At 43.3% G+C, this 27,300-nt stretch overlaps 1 long non-coding RNA gene across 1 annotated transcript in view; it reads left to right on the top strand.

Moving 5' to 3' along the window:
* Positions 1 to 11,004, top strand: part of LOC136651743 (uncharacterized) — a 43,158-nt gene extending 32,154 nt beyond the window's left edge. Inside the window, exons 2-3 of the long non-coding RNA XR_010794543.1 lie at positions 9,042 to 9,229; positions 10,693 to 11,004. This is a non-coding gene — a long non-coding RNA (uncharacterized lncRNA). The remainder of the gene's footprint in view (positions 1 to 9,041; positions 9,230 to 10,692) is intronic.
* Positions 11,005 to 27,300: the final 16,296 nt, after the last annotated feature.

The following is a 27,300-nucleotide window of genomic DNA, read 5'->3' as shown; positions in this document are numbered from 1 at the left end:
TCTCCGACCCAGCGCTCTTTGGCTGGAGTGTCATGCTGCCCCAGTGTGAGAACCACTGGTTTAAGCTACTATAGAACATTCTAAGAGTTTGTGTTGGAATGGGTTGCAGTTAAGTGGTTCCCAAACTTTTTCAACTGGTGGCTCCCTTGACCTGCTAGGCCACCTGACCACGGCTCGCCATTACGGCTACAATCCTATACATTGTATAGGGCAGCGGGTTCTTTGTGAGGATTCTGTGGCTTCCCAGAGAGCCATGGCTCACAGTTTGGGAACCACTGGATTATATCTTTGATTAAGGGGTTGTGTCAAAGGTCAGCCAAATCAGGCACTGTCCTACACCCATCAGAGGCAAGTCAGGCCCAAATGCAGGTCATGCCTGAGGAGTAGACAATTTATCACCCCCACCACTGCCACCTCCTTGTCAACCCACCACCCCCTTATCTCTAAACACACTGGTAGCTGCCAGTGGGAAAAACCCATAAAGACCATGGCAATCTGACCCCCTATCTCCTCACCTCACTCCTTCCTTGCACGATTCCCTTTAAATAATGCAGGAAATGTAGGGTATGCTGGGAGTAACTCTAGTGTGTTCCACACTTTCTTTTATTTAAAGGGACCATGGGAGGAAGGAACAACATAAAGGAGTCATCTGTGTTGTAGCTACCAAGCTGCCCCCCCCCCATAAACTGGGCAGAAGGTGGTGATCCCGCACTGGTGGATCCTAATGTGACCCGTGCTTCCTATTTTATTTAAAGGGACTGCACAATGACGAGTGAGGGGAGGTGGGAGGGGGTCCAATCACTGCCTCCTAATCTGCTTGCAGATTGTAGTAGCCCAATCTGGTTGGATGGAGGCAGTGGCAGCAGATTTGAGTTCAAGGCACCCTGAGTCTGTACGCCACAATCTGCAACCAACCTCTCAATGCAAGCTGCCTCATTAGCTTCATCAATGGGCTGACCCTGATCCACAAGGATCACCCCTTGTTGGACTGATCCCTTCCAATACCATTCAGCCACTACAGATCCCCTCACTAAGGGTAGTATGGGAGAAGCCTCTTAATGCGCTCTCTCTCTCTCGCTCTCTCTCTCTCTCTCTCTCTCTGTGTAAATGAATATAGATTTAGTATTATTTAGTAGCATTAGTATAATTTAGTGTTAAAATTATACTAGCATTTAGTGTTATTTTTCTCTTTCCTTTTTTCCCTATGAATGAATTTCTTCAAAACATATGTTCTTGTAGAAATCAATTCCAATCATCTGGAGCACTAAAGCCAGTAAGTGTTTTAGAAGAAAATATTCCAGGGAATTTGTCTGATTGTTGATTTTCTTTCCCCATCTCCTGGAGGCTGAAGTCTTCAAAAAAGGTTACCAAACACTGCTATTTTTCAGATTCTTAAAACTCAGGAGCGGCTTACACCCCCACCTGACAGGAGAGAGAGACACACACACACATTTTCAATCTGTTGAAAATAATTGTGTGGAAAAACTTATTCTGTGGCTTCCAGACAAAATCCAATCAGTGTAATGGTTTTTGAGAAGGAGGAACTGTATTCACATTTCATTCATGTAAAGAATGAGATAATAGAGGACTTTCATGGTGGATGAGCACCCTGCAGGTAGTGCCGTTTGCTGCGGGACACTCGAGGCCTTGCTGGGTCCATGGCATAAAGAAAAATCTCTCTTAATTTGTCCTTGTCCCTCAGGCATCAAATACATTTTCTTCCAAAATGAATGGATTGAAGCAAGGATTGACAGCATTTGCACTTCAATGAGATTCCCTGTGAATGACAGCTCTGTTGCTTTGGGAAAACCAGCTGTGATTCTAGCATTTCTTTAATGCGATAAAATTGATGTAACCTGCCGATACCTGGGTCCTTGTCAAGAAACCTGGGTAATTAGTTCCCAAATAAAAAAAAGGGGGGGGGAGATATATCTTATTTTCTTTTGACATTCGCTATGCCCACTGTCTTTGTTTTTTTTTTTTAAGCTTTCATTGAAAAGTTCATAATTCAGGTCTATCATGAAACAATTAAGCAAGGTGAACACTACTCTACGTCAGTGGTTCCCAAACTTTTTAGCATCAGGACCCACCTAAAAAAAAAAGTTTCACTTTACCAGCCAGCTACTCAAGCCTCTCTATAATGCTATAATGATGATTGGGCAGCAGAGCTCCCTGCAAGTAGCAGGTTGTTTAACCCTTGGTGCACATAACCTAATCTACCCTGTCAATTTTGCAAACCACGCAAAATTGAGTCATGACCCACTGGTGGGCCACGGACCAGCAGTTTGGAAACCACTGCTCTTAAGTATACCAGCTACAGCAAGTTCTCGATTGGGTTGCCTGATGCCTTCAATTCTAATAGAGTGAAGTGTTTGTTTCCCTACCACGGCATGTCACTCTTATCGGATACTATGAGGATACAACACTGGAACTCTAGTTTCCCATTACCAGTCAGTTTTAAGTCATAGGTCAAGTATATTTTGAAACATTTCCAACTGTTCTTTTTCTTTCTTTTTTCTTTCTTTTTTCTTTTTTGGTCTTAAGAGAGTTTTTATGTTTAAGGTATGGTCATTCCAGGCAAACATGGGTAAGTCTTCTAGGATGGCTAGTATCCAGATTCCTGTCACTACAAGCCCTACCCCCATATTTGATTCTCATTCTTCTCAAATGCTATCAGTTGCCATTACTTTTAAATCCAAGGGGGGGGGGGGTGTCGCATATGGTAGCCCATAGGGAAAAAATAACCCTACCTGTACTTTTGCTGCATGCCCAGTACAACGAAAATGGGGAAGGTAGGCAGACTCCCCAATATATGGATAGTGAGTAATGTTTGGCTGCAAGTTGTGCAGTTCTATGCTAAAAAGCAAAACTGAAAGTTCTTAAATGCATTTCACACAGTTCTAAATGAAAAAAAGAATATGCCCAAATTTGCTTCCTCCCCAGTTTTCCAGATCACACACAAACATCTCAAGTGAAAAGGCAGTGTTGAAACAGATCTGTGATCTAGCAGCTACAAAGGAAGCATAGGCTTCATCTGTATAGGGATTTACCTGTTCATTTTGAATATCCAAAGCTGCCTTCTCCTGACTCAAACCATCAGTCCATCTAGCCCAAGGGGCTCCAAATCCCAGCCCGGGGGCCAGATGTGGCCCACAGAGACCCTCTATCTGGCCCACGTTCAGCCTCTGATCCCCTGAGAGCCTCTGGCCCAGATGTCCAAACACAACCAGAGTTGTGCTTTTGGGGTGGGGGAATGAGGGTCCATTTAAATGTGTGTGCTTTATTTCTTGGTTTGTGTCAGTGCTTGGAGAAATCCTGGACATTTGGGTCCATTCATTTCAGTCATTCATCTAAGTTCCATCTCTAATGTATTTATTTAAATTGTATATTTAATTTTTTTTCTGGTCCTCGACACCATGCCGGATATTTGATGTGGCCCTTTGGCCAAAAAGTTTAGAGACCCCTGATCTAGCCCTTTACTGCAGTGGTCCCCAACCTTTCAGAGCCTGTGGACCACTAAGGCAAAAATTGGAATAGTCATGGACCACATGCAATAGCAGCTGTGGGCAGTCTCTGCCCTCTCTGGTGGTCTGTGGGGAAGCACCTCCCTAGTAAGCACTCCCCCATGGACCACCAGAAAGGGTGCCACAGCCTTCAGTTTCTCCTCCCTCGCTGGTGGTCAATGGGGAAGCACATCCCCAGTGTGCATTCCCCAAAAGACTACCAGAGAGGGTGGAGAACAGACTGCCCACAACTGGTAGTTTAGTGCCAGCTGCAGACAATCTATTCTCTGCCCTCTCTGATGGTCTGTGAGGGAGCACTTGCTCATCAAGATGCTGGATATGATCAAAAGTAATTTTTTTTTCCCCGAGGCCTCATGGACCACTTCTCAGGGTCTTGCAGACCACCTGTGGTCTACGAACCATAGGTTGGGTACCAGTGCTCTGTTGTCTACTCTGACTGACAGTGGCTTTCCAGGGTGAAAGTCTTTTAACTGGACATACCAGGATTGAATCGGAGGCTCTACCCTCTAGACCAGACCTCCTGCCCTGCCCAAAGGCCTGACTGACAGCCCGAACAATTGTCCAGGACACATACAATCTTCTCCACAGTGCTGCTTGTTATTCATAAACATGTAGGTCGAGAGTGGCTTTCTTGTCTTATTCTACAAAAGATGTCATTGAACCACAAGATGTTATGCAAAGGGTGGTGAGATAAAAATTAAATAACAATAAGTACTGTCCATTGGTAAACTAGTACTTGGCTCCAATAGGTCTTGGCTAGAAGCAGATCCCAATGAATGGGCTTTAAGATGCTTCTTAGGAAAAAGAAAGAGTTGTCTGAAAATGCACAGCGGTTTGGCAGTCCATCCACTCCCTTTAGATTTGTGCTTAGCATAGAGGCTGTAAAAGGTACATTGCATAAAATGAATAAAAACAATTTCAGAAGCATCAGTAAGAGTGTTTTTAATGGCACCTTTAAAGGTCATTGAAATTTATCAGTTTTAAAATGTTTCTAACAAGTCATGGAAACTAGAGCAGAGGTGAATCTGCTCACTATTTTTGGTGCATGTTCTTGGCACTGCTAGAAAATCCATCATCTTTCCAGTGATTTCTGAAGATGTTTAAATATTAATTTATGTAGTCTTGCCTCATATAGTGCAGAGGAATGTTACCTGAAAGTTGAGCGATATGTGAAATGGTGGTATCAGAGATACCGTTTCCAATTAGACCAGAAATGCACTGATTGGCCCCACAGTTCTCAGAACGCATTACTCCTACTACTGCACACAATGGCTGCCAATTGCAGCCAGGATGAAGAATGTTGTAACAAATCAATACCAAAGGATACAGCATTCTGGGAGGTGTTACTGTATTGCCTTTACCAGTCTTCAATTTCCTTCACTCGCCCTCAGTGATATCCTCACCTAGTCAAACCCGAATGGCTGTTGAACATTCTGAAATCACTCCATACACTGTTGTGATCCGTAATTAGGTTGGTCCAACCATGCGAGTCCATCCAGGAAAAAAGAGATACCAGAAACCCAGCAAATTATGGTACAGTGGCCAGTCAGGAGAGTTCCTGCACACTTGGTTGGCAACCTTCAGTCTCGAAAGACTATGGTATAAGCCGACAGCACCTGGTATTCCCAGGCGGTCTCCCATCCAAGTACTAACCAGGCCTGACCCTGCTTAGCTTCTGAGATCAGACAAGATCAAGCATGTGCAAGGTAACACTGGATCAATAAAAGATGATGGATCAGTAAAGAACAATGTTTGCACAACGTAAGTATTTTTAAGGGGAGGAGTCTACACTGAAATTGCATATTTCTGCCCACACATGAAACTGGAGAACTGTGCAACCCTGTTGAAAGCCATTACATTGGCTGGCATTCACCACATCAGGGAGAAGCCCTGAAATTATTTTTACCCAGTCAAGGAAAATTTCATATGACAAGAGGGAGCACTGAAAAGAGAGGTTCTCCATGAAAATTGAAGGAGCAGTTACCCCTTTCCAATATCAAGCATTAATGGGAGTATGAGGCCTTAGGGCCCAATCCTATCCAATTTTCCAGCGCCAGTGCTGCTGTGGCTATGGGGTATGCACTGCTTCCTGTGTTGAGGATGCAGTCACAGAGGCCTCCTTGAGGTATGGGAACATTTGTTCCCTTACTCTGGGGCTGCATTGCAGTTGCACGGGTGCTGGAAAGTTGGATAGGATCGGGCTGCCAGGGATTCAAAGTAGGAATTTCTGCCAGCAAAAGTTTTTCCATCATGGCAACACAATGGTGAAAGGTTCCCTTTTCCCACAACCTTAAAAGTCCCCAAAGCTACAATTCCATACTGAAACTGTTAACATTAAATAAAATAATACAGGAAGTAAATAGAATTTCCAGGGGATGTACATTTGGTTATATAATCAATGGAATCTGGAACAAAAGGAGTTCATTCTTTCTGACTCTATCCATTCTCAAAAATGAAGAGATCGAGGACATGAATGGAATGGATGGATATAAGTCAGTCCATTTGGGGAGGGGGGGCTCCCATTTATGCCCTTTCAGATCCTGTTTTTTAAGTAAAAACAATTCTTACAGCCCAATTCTATCCCCTGCTACATTATAACATGCAGCTATGTCAACGGACGGCATACTGTATGCTATGGTGGAGGAGTGATTGGGCAGCCAGAGGTGAGTAAAATATTTTTACTTAACCCCTGGTAGGCTACCCAATCTAAGGATCTCCTTAGATCTACACCAGGCATTTTGCTAGCACAAGTCTGAGGAGAGCCAAAGGGGAATGTCGGATGGGAAAAGGGGGAATAGGATCCAGTCAAACCTGCAGCTGCTGGATCCTCCCCTTCCCAGTTACATTCCCTGCCCTCCCCTCCCATTAACCACTCTCTATGCCACCCTATCTGCCTTGAAGCCATCTAGGGTCTGGGGAAGCAGGGATCTGCTGCTACAGCTCCCTTACCGCAGCAGCTTCAAATCACCCAGCAGTGGCGCAACCACTGGGCTTTTGCAAGGCCTTTAACACCTGCAGGATGCTAGTCTTACTGTCAGAAAAGTTCCATAGGATTGGGCTGTCAGTTTAGTTGCTGCTTTGTCACCACCTGTGGCTACCAACTTGGGCTAATGCCTAAGCCAAAGCAGCTATCTCCTAGAACAGCGGTTCTCAAACTCTCCAGGAATTCTTGCGGAGGAGGGGGGAGGCAGCGACACAATTGCCAGAATCACATCGTTTTGGCTTGCTTCCACTTACCAGAGACTGGAGCAGGCTCCTGGGGTGTGGGGAGCCCCACGTCATCCTCCATAGGGCCCTCTAAAGCAAGCAAACTGTCAAAATAACAATTGTGACCCACTTCCGGTTTTGTGACCAGAAACCGTAAGTGGGTCGCGATCATTATTTTGAGTGTCTGCGCAATTCAGGAGGCCCTGTGGAGGCTGGTGCAGGGCTCTGCGTACCCCAGGGAGTCTTCGCCAGCCTCTGGTAAGTGGAAACAAACCCATGTACACCTCTAAAGCAGGGGTGCCCAAATCCCAGCCCTGGGGCCACTTGCGGCCCTTGAGGACTCCCAATGCAGCCTTCAGGGAGCCCCCAGTATCCGGTGAGCCTCTGGCCCTCCGAAGGCTTGCTGGGGCCCACACTGGCCTGATGCAACTGCTCTCAGCATGAGGGCAACTGTTTGACCTCTCGCGTGAGCTGTGGGATGAGGACTCCCTCCACTGCTTGCTGTTTCACGTCTGTGATGCAGCAGCAAAGGAAAGGCCAGCCTTGCTTAGTGCAAGGCCTTTTATAGGCCTTGACCTTTTGCAAGACCTTCATTCATTCATATAAGTTCATGTTTAATATATTCATTTATGTAAATTTATTCAAATTTGAAATGTAAATTAATTATTTTCTTCCCTGGCCCCCGGCACAGTGTCAGAGAGGTGATGTGGCCCTCCTGTCAAAAACTTTGGACACCCCTGCTCTAAAGGGATGCGATTCTGGCTATTGCATCACTACCTTCCCCCCTCTTAAGGGTGCAGAGGCCAGGGCTCTCTGGCTGGGGCATTGGAATGCCCCAGTTTGAGAACCACTGTAGAAGTAGAGGTGTTTGAAAATTGTGTCATTTTCCTTACTCAGAAGTAACCCCACTGTGTTCAGTATGATTTGGGATGTAATCCTATCTTATTCAACAACAGAAACAAACAACTCTACCAAGAAAGTATCTTTTTTTCCCCTTGATTTTTCAAAATCTGAAATAGCTGCTACACAAGAGATGTAATTAACTTTGATGTTTCATGTTAACACTAGACACAACAGAAAGAAAACCATAGTATTATCATCTTAGTTTCCCAGGACACAGTTTGAACCTTAATGAGAACAACATTAGATGAATACAAAAGATCATGTTCTTTGATTCCTTTAAAGAATCTTATGTTTTCAAATAATTTTTCTAAACTAATAAAGCTATAAAGAGATATCATCTTAAAATATTTCATTTCTCATAATAAATTCCTATGACTAATGTTGAGTTAATATCATAACTGTATAAAAGTCCAGAAACAATTTGATGAGATCCACTGATTTTTTAAAAATCCCTTTCATTTTTTGCATGCCCTCAATTTTAGTTAATGATACGTTGTCAGTATTAAATCTACCAGTTTCATACAACCGTTCATCAATGGATCAGTAACTTTTCTATTTTAATGTTTTGTGATAACCAGCCCAACTGCTATTATTGCGGTCAAAATTAGGTCTGATTTCACCTTCAAGAGCAGGGGTCTCCAAACCACATCCAGCCCTCCAGACCCATGAGGTTCCCCAGAGTCTCAGAGCTAAAACTAGTTCAAAAAGGGCACTTCCAGGTTTCCCAGCATGGGTACATACTGCATTCAGCCACTAGAGGTGCTGAATGTAATGCAAACAAATGGAACAAAATTATTCCATTCCATTGCATTACATTCAGCACCTCTAGTGGCTGCATCAGATATATACCGATGCTGGGAGACCTGGAATAGAAATAAAAATTAAAGTTAATGTCTCCGTTATACAGAGCAGTAACTGAGACAAAACAAAATTATGATTTGCTTCATAGGTTGCTTGATGCTATTTCAAAATCTATTCCGCCCCCTTCCTGTGCAAGTCAATTTTCCCCTCTGCTCCCCTCCTCCTTCCACCCCCACCCACTTATTGTATGCAATCAAATTCTCAGCACATTGGTTCTACATGTTTTTATTATTTATTTATTTTCCGCCCTCAACACTATGTCAGATATACAGTGTGGTCCTTGTGCTGAAAAGTTTGGAGACCCCTGTTCGACCCCTGTTCACTAACTGTAGGAAGATCAGTGTGCTATATCAAAGGTCTTTGTTTGTTCGCTTGTTTTTGTTAGCTAGCTATATTTTAAAGAATATAGTTAACACATTTCAGAAAATCCCCCTCACTGGGTGGATGTTATGACCTTGAACAGTTTAATAAATGTTGACAATGGCCATCAGATGACTGCCCACATTCAATGATCTTTCTCCTTTTATTTTTTTATTTTTTTTGCAGTTACCAGATGCATTCAGGATAGTATGCACAACCCTAATGGGGGAGCAACCACTGGACCATTTTGCCAATATGGATGCAAGTCTGATCCACCCACCATTCCCCAGGCCATCAGGGCGCAGAGCAGCGGCTTCTCACAGGATGAGGATCTCTCCACTGTGGGGCAATGCTGGCCCTTTGGTCTGGGACAGGTGGGTGGGGTAGAGATCATCCAGGAAGAGGGGGGCCAGGGCTTTATAAGGTACTCTTAAGGTACCCAGGGCCAGGGTCTCTGAGCAAGCAAAGGTCTACTCAGTATCTTCTCCCCTGGGGTGGGTGTTGGTGCAAGCCCAGGAAGGGAGTCAGGGGACTGGGGAGAAAGAAGAAAGGTGAAGCAACTCCCTCCCCACTTTTGAACTCTAAGACCTGGTTGAAGGTCCCGGTTGCTTGGCCAGCAGTCCCATTTTTACCCCTCAGGCCCGGGGCACACACAAGAGTGGAATTCAGCCCTTTTGTAGCAACCCTGCCTGAGGGTGGAGAATCTAGGAACATACAAACATGTTTTTGTGATGACTGACATCCTCCATGTTTTAAACATTCATCCTAATGCAGTGGTTCCTAAATTTTTTTGACTGGCAGCTCCCTTGACCTACTGGGCTATTGGCTTTGGTTCACCATTATAGGACTATAATCCTATACATGATATAGTACAGGGGTGTTTGTTTTTTTTTGGTGAGGATTCTGCTGCTCCCCTGGTTGCTTTCCGTGGTTTCCCAGGGAGCCATGGCTCACAGTTTGAGAACCGCTGCCCTAATCAGAGGTTACATCAGAACCTTTGTTACACAAACTTGGCTGTCCAAAACTTCCTGTTATTCCAGCTGAATGTTAGTGTTATCCTATATCAGTAGAGTCAAGCAAATAAAGAATGAGTGGCTTTTATGCCAAATCCTGCCCAGAGATGAACACTAATCATCAGCTGGCCCACAACTTACTCGCCTCCTAGCAGAGAAAAGGGCCTTTAAACCATAACCAGCTTCCTTATAGCAGGCTTCAGACTGAAGGGAAAGTTGCCCTAAACACGAGTTACATTGTCCATGTAACTGGCTAAAGTCTCATTCTCGCTTCCTGGAGAACCAATATGTTGCCTGGGGCTACCTGTGAGTAGCTAAATTGCGCACATGTAGTGCGTCTCTGCCAAAGTGCCGGCCAGACACAGTGCATGCTGGGAAAGAGGTTCTTGAACCTTCTGTCCAAAACCGATTTTCACCGGAATGAGTCCATGGGTGAAGCCCTGTTGCTTTCAGCCCTTGCTCAGTTCAAAATAGGGTCCCTGTTAAAAAAAATTAGGTGATGATATGTTTTCAGTGCCCTCAGTCACTGAATAAAATGGGCTTTAAAAAAAACATATGCCAGAAAGAGGCTGCCCTGCATTAATAATGTATTCCTGGGTAAACAGTTCTCTTGCTTATGAACAGCTTCAGTATAGGGTACATTTTGTTTTCAGCAGTAGTATCAGAACATTTGCCCTGATATCCAGCTATCTGTAATTTATTTCCTCATTATTCATTTCCTCATTAGTTTGTGCCTGGCCATTTTTGCCTAGATATTTTGCAGGAGGTGGTCATTTCCTTTATTTTATTTGTCCTTATGTTTTTCCTCCCGGGAAATGCTCCAGGTGTTCTGTCTATCATGCTCATCCTGGCTCTGTCTGGAGCACCACATCCAGTACTGACAGCCTGGCTAAATAGCAGCTTACAACGAGGGGAATCTTCTTAATTGCCTCGATTCTGGCTTTCGAAAGCAGCTTTCACACCTCAAGCTGAACTGGCTCACATCTGGGGCTGTCAGGTTTCTGGCTTGCAAATGATGGAATCAGCTTCACCTCCCCCCTCCCTCAGGGTTACCTGCAGGCCTATACTTGATGCATAAAGTGAAAACACACAACCTAATTTCCATGGAGAGTACAAACAATGCCTTTTCTTAATATGAACTCTTATGAATTATTTTGCGATTTTGTACATGTAAAAGTCTGCATTCTCTTGCTTAGCGACGAATAAACCTAACTGCAAAGATGTGGGTTATTCTGGTTTGAAATCCAAATGCTGAAATCTTAGTTAAATTATCCTTCAGTACATATAGTGTATATTGAATGTTAATGTATGGTTTGTTTAAAACATTTTGGACCTCTTCTCCAAAGCTCAAGGTAAAATAAAAAACAACTGAAGAGTGACACCCATAATAAGAAATAGAAAAGTCATCATTGCAAACAAACAAAAAAACAAAAAAACCAGCATCACACCAATCAAATGCATAGCCTAGGCTAAGGGCCAAACTAATGTGATGGAATAGCTGCACGTGTGTCTGCGTCATTCACACTTAAAGCAGATGTGGGGGGTGCCCTTTGCACGAAACAGAGTGTGCGGGAGACTAGAGTGCTATTGCTGTGCTCTGTGGTTTTAAACACTTAAACACTTCTGGTAACAGGCTTGCCTAATGAGGTTAGATGGGGTTTTCCTTCCTCCCATACTCCTTGTTATCTAAAGAGGAGATCTGCTCAACCCCATTTTCAGGGGCAGCAAGACCTGAAACACCACCTGGTGCTGGCTCCAGTCCAGTAGTGCTGGCCTGCCACTAAAAAAAAGCCCCCGAACTCTTATAGCACTCCTCATGCACTGCCTTGAAACTGAGAAGTGCATTTTGGGTGTTTTGTTGCATGGTTAAATGCCAAAGCACCAATGATGTTAGCGATGTTTATACCTGTGGTGAAAAGTCAAGAATATGAGCTTCCTACTGCTCATTTATTTATTTATTCATTTAAATCACATAGAGAGTCACAGGTTGGAGACAAGAAAATGGCAGCCCCTCTGGCATCAGCTGCCTGAAGCACTGCTTCCAATCCCTTCACACTAATGCCAGCCTCTTCTCTGTTATATCTTTTTTTCTGCTTAACAAACCTCTAGCACATGTGGAATATCTTCCCCACTGCAGAACAAACATCCGCCTAGTTTTGAGTAGCAGATGTCAAGCTACATCTCACACATGCTGCTTAGGCTGTCTTTAGCTGTCACTGGTAATGCCAATAAGCTATATATTTGAATACCCCTGCCTTGGATCCACTCTAATCTGAAACCAGATGATTCAAAGTGGCTTATACATATCTTTATTCTTTTAACTTGCCAAACAGAACAAAGAAAGAAAGCACCCCCCTCCCCACCACCCCAGTTCACTTTCTTTTCTTTCTTTTTTCAATTTGTTTATACAGGGAAGGGGAACGTCCAATAAATACAGCTAAGGGAATGATGGCTGAGTTGTTACTACACAGCACATATTCTTATAGCCTTCTAAATCGTAAAATGTTAGCAGCAAAACTAAATTTTGACATGTTGATAGCTAAAACCATACAGCAATATGGCACATCAATTGCCTGTTATGTCTTGAGGACCAAAAAATATTCTCTCCTGTATCATTAACATAAATCAAAGTGGTTAAATCACTTTAATACTCCAGGTGTCTTCCCCCCCCCTTTCGCTTTTCTATTCCTTTTTTATTCTTTTCAAGCTGCCATACTGATTGATGTCAAATTTAGAGGGAAGAAAAATCAGATAGACTGTCAATTTCCAGAGGTGTTCTGTACACAAATCAAGTTGAATAAGCTTGTCGTATAAACATTTCACCTTAAGTAAAATAATAACCTGTCATATGATTTTAAACAGGGTTCATTTAGAAGTGGTTTTTTTGTTTTAGGTTTCGGAACAGCTATGCAAGTCTGTAAGCATCACACCACAGCTGCATATTTTGAAAAAAATAAATAGTCCCTAAGACAAACAGCTTTAAAAGATTCCATCATCTAGTACCTTGCCAGATGTGAAATCTGAACACCGCTGTGCATGAGGGAAAATACCAGGTCTTGTAGGAGCATCAAGGCTAGGGAATTATAACATGTGGGAGAAAAGAAAAAATGATAGTCTTGCACATGGTGATATCAATGAGATTTAAGCAGCCTGACCAAGAGCAGGATTGCAGCCAAAATCCTGAACAGCTTGGGGCACTGGAAAAATACTGCCATTAAGTCACATTCCTTTCCCAATAGACAGAGATCAATTAAAGAAAAAGCTTTTAAAAAAAAAAGCCAACAACATGCACAGTTTCCATTCGACTGCTTCAGATTCTTGGCAGACTGTTTTGTTGCGCCTGAAGTAACCAAGGCTGCAACCTCAGCATCCTCTCAGTTAATCACTAGAAGCCTGTTTCACTCAGGACAACTCTGGACTACCTAAGGATGGTTAGAACGGGTGTCAAGAATTTCTGTATCTGCTGCTTATAAAGCCTCAGAGTTCATCCAGGATAATCACACCCTGAAATGTTCCTCCCAAGACATTTTTCCCCCTAGCTTCAAAACACTCTGCCTGCGATCAGCAGTCATTAAGTGTAGATCCCTCATTTATTTGATGATGGTGCAGTCCCCATCTGGTGGCCCTTCTTATGCTGGGGATAACTATTATAGTTTGGTAAATTGCAGAGTGAGCCAGGACATCTAGGTTCATCCCTGTCACTCTGTCTTTCAAAGCAGCCGTAATTGCTTTCAGCTGTCAAATGCTGTCAATAATACCTACACATTCACATTGGTATGCGCCACATTGGCTGCCATTCACATTGGTATGATGCATCCATACTCCTTCTAAGGTACACCTGTAACAGTGTCTGCAGGATCTGAGAATGGAACCCTGAGTTCAAAGGTCAGCCAAGGGTAACCTTGGGGAAGTTAACTATCTTTTAGCTGCAGCTTCTCTTTTGGTAAAGTGGGACTGCCAATTCCCAGTCTTCCTATCTAAAGGACAGGTCATAAAGAGTATAAAACAAGTTTCTTGGGAGCTACTGAACCCATTCCATACTCTGAAGACCATAACAATATGATCAGCAGTCCCAATAACATGGAACTCCTGTGAATTGATGCTGAAAACAGCACTCTTGCAGAAAAAAACAGCTGGCAGCTGACATCCCAGGACTTTGTACATACCTAAGACTGTATTCTTCTCTAACCCTCTTTCTGAATGAAACAGCTTGAAATAGCTTTTTTTTTTCATTTTTGCTGTTAGGAAGCTGCCTTTTACTGCTTCAGACCTTTGGTTGGCAATGTCTGCACTGACTGGCAGCAGGTCTCCAGTATGTCAGATGAGTGCTCCTTGCTGTTATCTGTAGATTATTATTCACTGCCCACTTCCTGCAGCAGTGAGAAATTTCAGGGACCTGTGACCTGGATTTGGATTCCTTCAAGGGGAGATCACTGGAGATTTATTGAACTTCTTATAATATTTGATTTATTTACAAATATAAGTAGAGCACACCTAGACACTAAGCATGTGCAGTCCTGTAAGAACATAAGAGCCCCGCTGGATCAGGCCAAAGGCTCATCTAGTCCAGCTTCCTGTATCTCACAGCACCCCACCAAATGCTTCAAGACAAGATACAACCTGCATCCTCATGCTTTCCCTTGCATCTGGCAATCTGAGGTAGCCTACCTCTATAACCAGGAACTTGCCCATACCTACCATGACTTGTAACCTGTGATGAACTTTTCCTCCAGAAATTTGTCCAATCCTCACTTAAAGGCATTTAGGTAAGATGCCATCACCACTTCTTGTGACAAGGAGTTCCACAGACTAATTACATGCTGGGTAAAGAAATTTTTTCTTTTGTCTGTCCTTACTCTCCCAACACTCAATTTTAGTGGATGTCCCCTGGTTTTGGCGTTATGTGAGAGGGAAAGGAGCACCTGTCTATTCACTCTATCCATCCCCTGCATAATTTTGTATGTCTCAATCATGTCCCCCTCAGGCGTCTCTTTTCTAGACTAAAGAGCCCCAAACGCTGTAGCCTTTCCTCATAAGAGAGGTGCCCCAGCCCAGTAATCATTTTGGTTGGTCTCTTCTGCACCTTTTCCATTTCTACTATATCCTTTTTGAGATGTGGCAACCAGAATTGGACATAATACTCCAGGTGTGGCCTTGCCATCGATTTGTACAACGGCATTATAATATTAGCCATCTTATTCTCAATACCTTTTCTAATGATCCCAAGCATAGAATTAGCCTTCTTCACTACCGCCGCACATTGGGTCGACATTTACATTGAGCTGTCCACCAGTACCCCAAGATCTCTCCCCTGATCTGTCACAGACAGCTCAGAACCCATTAGCCCAGGGTTTCTCAAACTGTGGGTCGCGACCCACCAAGTGGGTCGCAAGCTGATGTCAGGTGGGTCTGGAGAAGGTATGAGCCGCCATCTTGGAATCTGGCACTCGAAGTGGGTGCTGCCATCTTGGAAACTGGAGCCTGGCAAAATAGACTGTCGGCTCCACCTTTGAAGCTGTTACAGTCTTTCCCTGGCTGGAACAGCAGTAAGCTCCGCCCAGGAGCAAAAGAGGCACAGGAGCAAGGCTGAGCCTGCTTAGTCAGAGTGTGTGCTTATCGATGTAGAGGTGGGCTGCATGCTTTGCTTTTTCTTGTGCCTGGAAAGTGCCTGGAAAGACAGTGTTCTTTGCTCTCTCTTCCCCCCCCCCTTAATTATTCATGGCAGTGAACCTCTTATTTTGTTACTTGCAGCAATCCTTGGGATGGGGTGGCAGAGCCCTTCTCTTTTTTTGAATGTTCCCCCATTTGAATGTCCCCCTAATCTCCCCCCCCCTTAATTATTCAAGACCTCTGAAGGATCTGCCCTTCCTCTTTTCACCTTCCAAGGCTGAATCCCACTTTGAGGTGGCAGGGAGTCAATTGAAGTGGTAGGGAGTCACCCTACCTGCCTTTGTTATTACTTGCAGCAACAGGACAAATACTTGCAACAGGACAATTACTTGCCTCCAAGTATTGGTCATTGCAGGGCTGGGGGGCTCTCTTTGCAGAGCCATTTCTCTGCTCCTTGGAATAACAAAGGGAGGCCCCTGCCCCTCCAGCCACAAAGAGCTTCCTGATTAACTTCCAATTGAGCCACTACAAATCCTTTGCAGATCTACTCAGAAGTCTACTCAGAAGCAAGCCCTACTCTGAGTTCAGTGGGACTTACTCTCAAGTCAGGTGGATCACACAGATACAAAATACAACTATTTATTTAATATAATTTGACCTCATCTTTCCTCCACTTAGGGGAAGTGTAAATAGCCTACTGTAGATTCAAATATTACTTGACTGCTTTTCAGTTGGTCTTCTGGGATAGGAACAGTAGACTGACTTACTTCAAATGGGGCAGTCAGACTGAAGGTTGATCTTTTTTCTTTTTTTAAGCAAATTAATTGGGGGGGGGGAATATGCACTCACACAAGTTGGAACTGCAGTGTGATGCTTAGTGGTCTATGTTGTGACATTACTTCCTTTATCTGCACATGCCTTTGCCTCCTCTCTCTCTTTCTGGTTCTTTAAAAAAAAAAAAAACCCACACCTCTGCAATGACTGAACCCTGCCCTCCAGCCCTTTCCATCCCTCTGTCCCCATACCCTTAGACTGCAATACTATGCACGCTTTCCTGGGAGTAAGGACTAAGCCCAACTTAACACAATGGGGTTTACTTTTGAGCAGGCATACATTGGATTGTCCTGTTAATACAACATGTGCACGGTATGCAATACAATTCTAAGAGGCTGGTTAATGACATTGTTTAGAGATGTATGTTGCAAAGAATGGTCTCTGAAATGCAAGGTAGGCAATCCTTCCTTGGGCTCTCTTTGCAGACTGCTGTTTGTTTGGCTTTTCAAGTTATACTGAGCAAGACACAATTTTCTGAGCCTGACTTTCAATTTGTGGCTTACTGTGCTCTGAGAAGCCATTGGTAGTGGGGGGGGGGGAGAATTGGACAAAGCTTCTGAGCTGCAGTATTTTATTTTATCACTTGCCATTTGGGTTCCTATGTGAGAACAGTGATGTCACTTCCTGCCTGATGACATCACTTCAGGCTCTGGCATAACAATGATGGCACTTCCTACTTGATGATGTCACTTCCGGTCATGACATCACTTCCAGGTCAATGACATCACTTCCGGTGGGTCCCGACCAGATTGTCATTCTCAGAAGTGGGTCCTGGCCTAAAACATGTGAGAACCACTGCATTAGCCTATATGTAAAGTTTTGATTCTTTGCCTCAATGTGCATGACTTTACATTTACTTACGCATCTGCCATTTTGTTGCCCAGTCTCTCAGTTTGGAGTTCCCAGTTTGGAGCTCCCTCCTGGAGCTCTTCTCAATCTCTTCTGGTCTTCACTACTCGGAAAAGTTTGATGTCTGCATACTTGGCCATCACGCTGCTTAGCCCTGTCTCCAGGTCATGAACAGACTGACCAGTCCCAGGACAGATGCTTGGGGCACACCGCTTTTCACCTCTCTCCACTGTGAACATTACCCATTGACACCCACTCTCTGTTTCCTGGTCCTCAACCAGTTCCAAATCCATGAGAGGACCTGTCCTCTAGATCCCTGACTGTGGAGTTTCTTCAGCAGCCTTTGGTGAGGTGTGTCAAATGCCTTCTGGAAGTCCAGATATATAATATCCACGGGTTCTTCCACTCCACATGCCTGTTGACCTTTTCAAGAATTCTAAGAGGTTTACGCTTTAGACTTACCCTTACAGAACCCATGTTGATTCTTGTGCAGCAAGCCTTGTTCGTCTATGGGCGCAATCCAAACCTTTAGATAGTAAAGCATGTTTGCGCCTCCTCGAGGGGAAGCCAGGCCAGCGCTCTGAGAAGCGCTGGCCTGCAGAGGCTGAGAGATGCCTCCATGCCAGCTTCCCCTCAGCTGCTTGTGTTGGCCCGCCTGTACCGACACAAGTGAAAAGGTAGGCGCGGGGAGGAGGAGGGAGGGAGGCATTCCTGGGTGGGGAGAGGGAGGGCGATGGGCAGCCCCATGGGCTGGTGGGCAAGGAGAGGAAGGTGGGGCTGGGATCTGGCAGTTAAACAGGATCCCAACCCTTGTCCCAGGGAAGAACGCTCCCTTTGGACTTCTGCCACCTAAGGAGTTGGCACAAGTCTGAGGAGACCTATTGTGGCCAGCAGCCCTTACCCAGGGGCAAGGAGGAAAGTTTTCCCTTGCCTCTGTCTAAGCCGCTGCTGGCCACAATCCTGCGCTGGATACAGCGCCAGCCTCCTTGCTTGCCTGTTCCAGCGCAAGTTAGGATTGCGCCCTATGTGTTTTAAGATTTTGTCTTTGATGAGGCATTCCACCATCTTACCTGGAACATATGTTAGACTGACTGGCCTATAATTTCTCTCCTTCTTTTTTTAAAGATCGGTGTGACATTTGCTATCCTCCAATCCTCTGGCACTGTGGCCGTTTTAAGGGACAAGTTGCATATTTTAGTTAAGAGATCAGCTACTTCATTCTTCAGTTCCTTAATAAGTTCTGTAAATCCAGAGAGGCCCTGTTCTCTCTCTCTCTCTCTCTCTCTCTCTCTCTCTCTCTCTCACACACACACACACACACTCTCTCTCTCTCTCTCTCTCTCTTCTCTTTTAAGGGGTTTAAATGACATGCTTTCCTCATGGTTAAGTGATGATACTTGGAATCATTTCACTGCATTACTGTGTATGTAATTCCTTATCCTTTCCACCTCAGGAATCCACCTCAGATTTATCCATGGGTAAATGTAATTTTGTTTTTCACAGTATGCTAGTGGTATGATTTAGACAGGGTCTTTGCATTCTTGACCTTGATCAGGCACCACTTGAAGGCAGAAACAGTTGACAGGCCTACTCACTGCAGTCAGGCAGCAAACTCATCACATGATGAAAAGCCACCACACTTTTCAAGATATTGCTCTGTTACTTTTGGTTCTCTATTTCTATTATGGAAGTACTCTCCATGTCATTTTTTATGCTGCCTGTTCTCTGCCTTCAGTGCAGCTTGTGTGCAGTGGTGCTGGGAGTTATCATCATCATCTGTTTTCAGTGCCTTCAGAAATAATAATAATAATAATAATAATAACAATAATAATAATAATAATAATACAGGTATTTATATACCACCTTTCATGGTCTTCAGATTTCTCCTCAGACTTTATTTCAAGGTGGTTTACACAGGCAGGCTATACGAAATCCCTATAGGGATTTTTACAATTGAAGAAGGTTCTGTCTTTCAAGAACCACAACATTTCAGATGGATCCTTTTATGATCTGGTATCACATTCTAGCCTCCAGTTTCCTCCCATGCAAGCCGACAGTCCTTCATATCTCACTTGAAGGGCGGCCAAAGAGCAGATGGAAAAACTCGGCTCGCCTTGTCAGCTGCTTCAAGGTCTCGCTATTCACGGTGCCGGTGGCCTCGAACTGGCGACCTTCAGCTGTTATCTTCAGGCAAACAGAGGCTCTACCGTCTAGACCAGACCTCCTGCCCTCAGAAAGTGAGGGTGTTCTCTTCAGAGAGCCTAGTCCAACAAACGCCATGGGTAGAAGGTTCCAATATCATCCCTGATGAGGAGGATATAATACAACCTGATTAAAGTTGAGCCTTTGGCTCTTGCAGCTTCAGCTTCCAATTTTTTAAGAAGATTCACAAATTCTAATGGGTCGATCTTGCACTGATCAATTAAAAAAATTGAATTGGCAATAATTTTTCCTTCATATTTTCCCACTGCTGACTGTGGAGAGAAAGTGCAGGAATCAAAAAGAAGGCCTGATAAGATCTCAGGATGAATGATTGTTAAATCTTGTCCTCACCCATCTATACTACCTAGCTAGGGGAAGACCTGTTAAGCAGAACATTAGAATAATGAAGAAGGAACCAAAACATGAATGAGAAGAAAATCAGAAAGGCAACATGACCAATACTGATCAAAATGATTGGCCAAAAAGAATGGCAGGCTTTATGGCAAATGAGGACCTGCTGCCTAGCAATGTGGGCATATGCAGCTAGTTTATCACTCAGCAGTATCAACTCACATCACCTTCACCATGTCACAGATGGAACACAGTGATTGTGTTGAAAATCCATCCTTAGTAATACTCAACAGTTAAGAAATGACAACTAGTCTGTGAGAATAAATAGGTTTCCTAGAAAAGCACACAAAGGGGAGGGGGGTTATAAAATTTACAAAAATAGATGGCATTGGAATGGAATTTGCAAGTACAATGAATCCCACAAAGACACTGTCCCCTCCTAGCTTTTTGAGGACTGGCACCAATGGAGCTAGAAGCTGTGAACCAACTGACATTCAGTAAATCTTTAGTCTCCCATTCAACATTCAATAAATAGCTTAAGGTCACTCTCACTGTACCAAGGAATGAAGGGCCATTGGCAGGGTTTGGTTTCAACTATAGCAGCCATTTTCAACCACTGCGCAGTGACACTTTGGTGTGCCATGAATGGTCTGCAGGCATCCTGCAGGAGTTTGGGGGAGGGACAGGGAGAGTAATTTATTAGTTGGGCCATTAGGGGATGTGAGCCTTCCACTGGTATCATGGCGTACTTGTCAATTTTAGTGCCTTGTCAATGTGCTGTGAGATGAAAAAGGATGAAAATTGCTTAACTAGAGTAACAGGATCTATTGTTGGAGATGGGGACTGATGCTAGGGTCTCATTTCAGGTGTATCTCTTTGACTGATAGTAATTCTGGTCAAGGGAGCATAGGCTGATGAAAAACACAATATATTCTTGTAGCCACCAAAATTTAAAACTTTGCTAATTTTTTAAAAGCCTCTAATGAATATTGTAATGGTAATAAAACACAGGAAACTGCTTTGATTGTTGATTTATCCTAAATAAGCGTTTTAAAAGTTTGCATGTTTCAGTTCAAAAAGAAATCAAAACTTTGCATGCAGCTTTCTACTGAGTAATTTTTACTTAATCTTTTTAGTTTCTTTTTCTTCTCTTTCAGAATTACTATTTTCTAAAGGCATTGTTGATTCTTGTTGCACAAATAAGTGCTAGAAAAGAGCAATTTTAAAAATCTCTTTTAAAAATAAGCCTGCATCACTTCAGTTTCTTTGCAGAACTAATTGTGTATGCGTCTAAAAGTCTCATCGTGTAGGTCCCTGGGGAGATGTTTCTATTGCTGTACTTCAGATTTTCTCAGCAGTCTTCCTTCTAACACCTCGATCCTAAACACATTAGTATATGAGAAGAGTTCCCATTGAAATAAGGGGAAGAGAGTGTCTATAATCCATTTATAACCATGCACTTCAGTCAGAAACTCTGGCGGAAAGATCAATTTGAAAAGAATCTTTCTCCCCTAGGGTCTGAATAGGGTATTTGAAGACCAGTTCAGAAATGTAATTCTGAAGGTTGGTTGATCTGATTGTATCAGCATCAAGTTCCAGCAAGGGCCAATTCTCACAAGAATACATATATCTGAGCATACATCATACTCTTTAAGCATATAAATAGGGGCAGTCTAAAATGGTTTTCTTTTTTCATGAATTTCAGTGTTATTCTTTAAAAAAAAGGCTGAAGGCAGTGGTGTGTTTTTATTTCAAATAAACATTTTAATCAATTTTAAAGCATTTTTATGAAGTGTAACTGCTGTCATATAGGTAGTATATATGTGTTTTATGCCTGTGGCTGTTAGCAGACATAGCCACAGGCATAAAGCAGGCATAAAACACAGCAACCCCCCCCCCGAAGAGCACAACTACATAGTCCACTACCTGTTTAAGATCTGCATGCTACTTAAATGAACAACTACAATGAACCTAATGCAGCCAAACACAAAGAAGAAACATTAAAACATTGAGAAGATAGCAACTTAAATCAACAGAATTGAACATAGCATAGAATTGCTGTGTGTGTGGGAGTGGGGAGGAAACTGGTTTTAAACTGGAGGGGGGGGGGAAACACCAACAACCTTACCAAGGTGGGGAACGTGCTTTCTGGAGCGTTTGTTAAGCTTCGTGCTCATAGAATGGGGACCGTTCTGGTGGCCTTCCATTCCGCTTTTCCTGGCGTTCCACTGGAACTGAGGCATGGTTGCTTACTTGTGAGTAAATGTGTATCGCTTTGCTTTCCATAGGGCTCAATACAGGTGTGCACCACTTTACGATGGGGATACTTTCTCCGATTCCCATTGTTATGCGATTAGATAATTTAAGTGAACATTCAATCCAATCTAGTGCCTTTGTTGTGTAAACAGACGCTCCTTGCCAGACACTAGCTGGCTGCACAGGCTACTGGAGATAGATTGCCTCTTCTTTGCATTAAGAGCCTCTCTGTTGTGTAAACAGACACTCTGCTGCAGGCTGTGGGAGATGTGATTGCCTCATTAAGAGCTTCTTTATTGTGCTTTGACCACCGTCATATATGCAGTCCATCATTAAGCGAACATTTGTTAAGCGGCGCACGCCTGTACATTTGTCAGCTAGGAGGGAGGGACTTCCTTCTTGGGTGTTTTTTGGGGGCCTGTGTTCATCGGATCAGGACCATTCTGGTGGTGTCACATTCCTCTTGGCCTGCCCTAACAGACTGAGGCACATTGGACTCTCCAGAAAATGCACAGTTTCAGTTTCACTTTCTATAGGACTCCCTGGCAGCTTCTGGGCATGCTCAGAAGACTCTACAACCAGATAGGAGAAAGCAGCAGAGCTGCATTATGGGCTTAGAAACACAGGAGAACTAAGAATGGTTCACAGACACTCCACAGCCACTTTAATAGGTAAATTTTGATGTTATGGTGTAGGATATTGCGTTTTATCATTTTATAAGCCCAGTTTCGGAGTTATTCCCTGCTACTTGGTTTTTACCATTTTAGACTGCCCCTACATATAAGATGTTGCAGGAATCTCCAGCAGGTCCAGAACGCCGAGAAATGGAGCCACATCCCAAGAATCATGACATTCAGCTGCAGCCCATGCACCTTCATTTCTGTTTATAGAAAGATAACCAGTTGAAAAGTGGGAGCACAGCCTAATACTTCCTTTCCCTCTCTAAAATAAACCAGAGCAGAATGAATAGTCCAAAAACTAAACCAACTTGAAATACTGTATTATTTGTAGACTTGCCTTTTCTGCACTTCCTTCAAGAGAAATTTATATCAGACCATCCTGTTCTATCTTGAGAACATTGTTTCCATGGATGCCCAAAAAGTCTTGTCATTGGATTGGCCAAAGCTGTGCTAAGAGAAAGTTATCAGTCTCTGGGAATCCAAACTGTAAGGCTAGAAGTCCACCTGTTGTTTTGCAGCTAAGCCACATGGCCTACCCATCCATGCTCAATGTCATTGATGGCTTGTGTCACATTTGTTACACCCAGGCACTGTCCTATTTCTTCATTTGATACAAAGCCATAAAGAAAGATTTGGCAATCATATCATTCCACAGCTTTTTGCATAACAGCTTTTTTTCTTATTCATTGGCTAATGTTGTTGACCACACTATAGATCAAACAGACATAACAGTTGACTCTTACACATCTCTGGTATCTAAATTGTAAGTTCATCATCAAGTAATGATGCCTTTATTGTGTTAAAGCTGCCAATAATGCCTTCTTTGTTATGCACACTGAATGTCCCTACGTGAATCTTCAGTTCACTTCATAGCCGATTATGTTGAATCTGTTCTGCTGTTGTACTTTTATCTATTAGTTTTACATACTATGTTTGTTACTCAATTTAATGCAAAATTATGAGCCCAGCTCTGTGTGTCTGTGTGTGGAGTTTCCAAGACCAGCTCCTTTCGTCAGCTGAGGTGGGTTAAGAGCTACTTCTGGGAAAGTGTAACTTTCAAATTCTGAAGCACATATGAAAGTAACCATTTGGACCTCTGATTTGGGGTCCTCTTAACAAAAACAAGTTAGGTGCTCATAGCATCTCTGAAAATATGTTTACTTTTATATAACTATGCCTGACTAAATTTAGTACCTTCACTTACTTTTGGGAGATAGGAATGAGAGATAAATATGAACTTTCAATTGAAATGTATGCTGTAGTGCAGTGATGGTGAACCTCTAGGGCTCAGCATGCCAAAAATTCAGAAGATGTCTAACTTGACTTCGATGGGAGCTATTTGGAGCAGTGGGGAGGCCTGCAGAGGGGACTCCTGGACCCTCCCGGAAGCCAGAGCAACCTCCCAAGTAAGTTAAAAGACACCTTGCTCCCAGTACTAGTGCAATCATTATGGTGTAATTGGGCCCTCCCGCTGCCCTGCCAATACTTACGGCAATCCCAAAGTCCTAATAGAACTTTGGAAACCACTGGTATAGAGTATCTGTCCTGATTTAGTTACAGAGCAATCTTACGCATGCCTACTCAGAAGTAAAAGGCTCTGCAGCTATAGCAGCTCACTCAGCTGACATTGAGAAATGCGGTTTGCTGGAGTATCTCATGTCAGCCAATGTCAAGTATGCAGTTCTCAGCTGGACAGATTATCAGGACAATCAGAGACAGAAGCAAGGAGTGCTCATAACTCAGTGGTATCTCAGGTCAGCCCCTGGAGCCTCAGTTCTCATAGCAGTGGCAGCACCCAATGCACCAGGTTGCAGGTGGAGCCATGGAGAGCCAAGCACAAGGTTCTGCCCCAGAGCCCTCAGCACCCTGGCAGTGGCTGCCAGATAGTCATTTGTGCCTTTATCATGGCACCCCTCCTTCAATCAACAGATCATTTATTTTGAAGGGTATTGGAGGGCGCCCTTGCAACAGCGATGATAATAATAAATGTGCCCCAGTGCTCATAGATCATCTCCACAGCCTCTCAGACCACTAGCTTGCCCTATGTTTACTTTTTGCAAATACGTGTATAAGTGTTTCCCTTAGTGAAAATAAAAAAAGAAAACAATGATTACTTTTGAAGTGCTCAGCCTTATGCCCATCTGTACTAATGTAGAGTAATTGCAGCTAAAATGTATTCAGGGACATACTGAAATTATTACAGTGTGTGGAATCTTTTCCCTGCCTTTGTGGGACCTTTTATTATCCTATCCCATGGACTGGTAAAAACAGTTCCTGTGAGTTGTTCAATGTCAGAATACAGAACTTATAAATCAACAGACTAGAGCTGAGGTTAATAGCCCCAGTTGCATTAATACACACGGAGCCTAAGCTGAAGATGCGTTGCATTTCCCCCCCCTATTATTATTGGGGGGGGGGAGGATGACACTGTTAGAGCTTGGAAAAATGACAGAGCAAAGGGGAAAATAGTTTGCTGTGTCCCAAGAGACAGTCAATTACAGTTTATATGCCACAAAACTGAGATAAGGAACTGAAAGTCACTGACGTATCAGAACCAGTAAGAAAATATGACACTATGCATCAAAATAATGCAATCCATATGAAGCCTTGATTACTCTCTGCAGCCATCCTGTTTGATAAAGCGGTGGGTAAACAGTGAACCGCTGGCTATTAAAATGCCTTCTCGTGTTTACTTGCTGAGCTGGGTGGATAGAGCCAGGAAGAAAGAAGAAGGAGCTTTGTACTCTGCTTTTGATGTAAATTTGAAAGCACTTTCTGTAGAAATAATGCCTTTAGAATTCACTCAAAGTTCTCTTTTCCCAGAGAAGCCAGATTTGCCATCTCTTCTCCCTTGTATCATTACAGAAGTGATGTGTTCATTCATCTGAGCTTAAACCACAAGCCCTGTACTCTGACAATATTTGTCTTCACTGATACATTTTCCATGCTCTGAACAAGCAACCACTTTGAAGTCCACCTCTTCCCACAAGCCCCTGTCAGCAAACATATCTTTCACCAGCCTGCAGTAAGGCATATTTTTTTAATTATCCACCCTGAAACCACCAGCAAATCGTATAACCTTCAAGGAATTGATTGATCCAGTGGATCGCTGTTTCCCCACTGTGCATATCACATGTAGACAAAACAGCAAAATCCCCACCGATATCAAATTTTAAAATGCAATCGAAACAGACAGCAACACAGAAATGTCAACATTCACTCTTCCTGACTTTATCAGTAAATGCAATCCTGTGTATGTATGCTCATCATTCTCCTTTAATGGTTTTGACGGATCTGTCATTCTTTGCCCCCACAGGCTCTGCTATTCAGGAACTCCAATCTCAGTATCTGTTAGAATATCTCATCAAGAGTCTGCATATTTACTTAAGTTCTAATTAATTTAGGTTTTTAGGAAAGATTACCATGGAACTGGTTATGTGATACAAGCAGCACAGTAATGGAAAATCATAAAACTGTGATCCTGGAAATGACCTCAAGGTCACATACAATTCTTGCAAGATTAGCCTATATCAGCAGTTCCCAAACTGTGGGTCCAGGTCCCACCAATGGGTCATGACCCAATTTTTGTTGGGTTCTGGACAGGGCAGATAAGGCTATGTGCATCAAGGGTTAAACAAGCTGCTACTTGGGGGGGGGGCAAACACTGCTGCCTAATCACCATTATAGCCATACCCCTTGGCATTTATAAATCAAGCAGCAGCCTCTAGGGCATCCATTTTCAACCAGTGTGCTATGGCACATTGGTGTGCAATGAATGGTCCCCAGGTGTGCCAAGAAAATTTGGAAAAGGGTCATTTATTAGTAGGGCCATTGGGAAATGTGAGCCCCTCATTGGCAGCATAATGTGCCTTGTCCATTGTCATGAAAACGAATGGTGTTCCTTGACCATTTTAGTGCCTTGCCAGTGTGCTGTGAGATGAAAAAGGTTGAAAATCACTAGGGCCTCTAAAAGTTTGGGAACCACTGGCTTACATCATCGAGTTTTTAATGCTCTTTGATGAACAAGAGCAAAGAGTGTGCACTTTGCAACAGGGAAATAAATGCTTATAGATAGGGGTGTTTGTTTCTAGTGAGTAAGATAGGTTCACATCCTAAAACTGACTGAACACGCAATAGGCATACTTTTGAGTAAGAAAATATCACCATTTTCAAACTCCTCTACGTATAGAATAATATGTCATGGCAAGCATGGCTCAAGCATAGGGATACTGGTTCATTAAAATACTGTGATCCAGGTACAAAAGCCATTCTCATTCTCAAGAAAGGTATACATTCAGCATAAAAGCAAACCAACCTCATCTACAGAATATGCTCTTGCAAAGTTGAAGCACAATCGAGTACTAGTAACAATTTGGGAGAGTTTAGCCATTGACTGCAAGTGATGGATTCTACCAGTGCTCAAATGATAGGACAACAGGGACTTAATAACATCAGCAAGCCTCTTCCCAATTTAGTCATATTATGACCCCATAGCCTCCTAAAAATAGTAGTCAAAGAGGACTGAACAAATGGTAAGAAGTGTGGGAAGCCCTGACCTCTCTATAATTTGAATAGTAGATCGTACCTTTTATCACCACATACCAGAAGTAGAAAGGGCTCATCTGCTTTCCCCAATAGGGAACATAGGAT

The sequence above is a fragment of the Tiliqua scincoides genome, chromosome 1 (assembly GCF_035046505.1).
Source record: "Tiliqua scincoides isolate rTilSci1 chromosome 1, rTilSci1.hap2, whole genome shotgun sequence".
NCBI lineage: Eukaryota > Metazoa > Chordata > Lepidosauria > Squamata > Scincidae > Tiliqua > Tiliqua scincoides.
This window is presented reverse-complemented; position numbering and strand designations above follow the sequence as displayed.